Raw genomic sequence first — 2,083 nt, forward strand, 5'->3', positions numbered from 1 at the left:
CCATTGGCCCCTCCGAGCTTATAAAAGCCCCCCATGGCCCCAGCAAACAGGGGGGTCAGCCAAAGCGGAGGCAGGGGCACAGCGGACAGGGGGGTACCCATGGTCAGAGCTCCAAACCCTCCCTCCTGCCGTAACCTGCTGCACGACGCACCTCGGCAGAGCAAATCCCGCAGGCTCTGACGCGGCAAGGGCCCTCCTGGCACGAAGGCAGCAGAAGGTGCCCCCCAGCTTTCCCCAAACTCATCGACAAGGCCCCAAACCCAAGAGCCACCAGGCACCCAGCCAGCCCTGACCCAAACCAAGAGCTCGGGATGCCCCTGGAGGTCAGACGATGCCCCACGCCGTGGGGCCCTGCGCCACGGGACGTGGGAGAAGCCAGACCCGGGTTTCCGAGACAAGCGCAGGCACCTCTTTTATACCCCACGGCTCGGGCTCTGGCCGAAAGCCACCACCACTCCTGCCCAGCCTAAGTTTAAGGACGGGAGGAATTGCCCTGGGGAGCCATCAGGATGGCACCACCACAAACCCGCACCGGCCCGAGCGCCTTCCTGGCTATCGCGTTGTGCCAGGGGCGTCACACGGGAGCTGCCCACCGTGCCCCAGCGCGGCACGGAGCCACTCCAGCTGGCACCAGCTCGGGCTCATCGTCCTCTGGATGCTGTCGTGCCGCTCTCGCCGCTGGCTGGGAAAAGCGAGAGCGTTCAAGCCCCATGCTACCAACTTTTCCCGGGAGAAGGATGTCTCCGGGTCCTTGCAACTATGCAAAAAGCTGGCTGTTTCCATTCCCCGGCAAGCTCGGATGCTTTTCCATACTCCAAAGGCCACGTGGCAACAAGAACTTGCTGAACAACGTTACTTTACAAGCCACCAGCGATACCCCTGAGCGTACGGACACGTATTTAATAGAAATCGTTTCAGAAGCTGACTCCCAGCAGCCGCTCTGAGCCGTGACGATGGCCAAGAGTCGTTACTCCGCCGTGCGTAAAGCAGAGCATCCTCCCACCCAGCCACAGGGGCAGAGCCCGGAACCAAAAGCAAAAGCCCGGGCAAAGGTGCTCGAGCTCGGACACGACGGCAGAGCTGCGGATCGGCTGCCGGGGCCACCCAGCGCCGTCCCACCCGGGTGAGACGCGGCGCGGGGACAGAGCTATTCGGGTCCCTTCAAAGGGCAGGAGTCCGGTCTCTGGCCCCTCCGGCTTCAGGTGCCCATGGAAGTGCAAGGAAGGAGTTAAATCAGCTTTTTTTTCCCCTTTAGTTGAACATTAAAAACCTTTCCCAAGGAAAAACTGGACTTATCTGGCCAAATACCAGCTCCCACCTGAAGAGGGCTTCAACCCTTTGGTCTCCAGAGACCAAATACCCACCCTTCCCCCAGCGCTCCGCAGGTTATCACCCATCCCAGCTGCCCAAACCCGAGCGGGAGAGCCCTTCCCCACCCAAATCCCGGCTTATCGGGCGTTACGCAGAGCTGTGTGGATACCCAGCTCTCGGCACTGATGAGCACGCGTGTCCGCAATTAGGCAAATGAACACAACCCGGAGGACGAACTTCCCTGCCGCTCAACGAGGAATGGTGTTTCCTCCTGTGGGATTCCTCGCCGGAGCAGGATGAAGCACGGACGTTACCGATCCCCGTAAGAAAGCACGAGGACGGGGAGGAGCGGCGCCAACCTGCTGCGCCCGGACAGACAGGGGAATTAATTTAAATGCTACGCCCCGCACAAATTCTCCCGGCAGCCGGAGGAACGCAGGACGCACTTCTCCCACGCCCCTCGTAGGCTTCGACGCGGCAACACTCCCATCCCACCTCCGCAGCCTCGGGAGACGCTGGGTTTTTGTGCTTTCTTTTGCTTTGCCTGGGTGAGAAAGGAGGTCCCCCCCAATATCCTTCTGTCTAAATTGGAGAGCTATGGATTTGATGGATGGACTGTTCGGTGGATAAGGAACTGGCTGGATGGTCGCATCCACAGGGTAGTGGTCAATGGCTCGATGTCCGGATGGAGACCAGTGAGGAGTGGTGTCCCTCAGGGGTCCCTACTGGGACCGGTGCTGTTTAATGTTTTCATCAATGACTTAGACAGCGA

General features: G+C 60.2%; 1 protein-coding gene across 1 annotated transcript in view; it reads right to left on the bottom strand.

Moving 5' to 3' along the window:
• LOC104129736 (transcription factor CP2) overlaps positions 1-2,083 on the bottom strand; it is a 36,839-nt gene that overhangs the window by 15,544 nt on the left and 19,212 nt on the right. The window lies entirely within an intron of this gene.

The sequence above is a fragment of the Egretta garzetta genome, unplaced genomic scaffold (genome assembly GCF_000687185.1).
Source record: "Egretta garzetta isolate BGI_Z169 unplaced genomic scaffold, ASM68718v1 scaffold1080, whole genome shotgun sequence".
In the NCBI taxonomy this organism is placed as follows: Eukaryota; Metazoa; Chordata; class Aves; order Pelecaniformes; family Ardeidae; genus Egretta; species Egretta garzetta.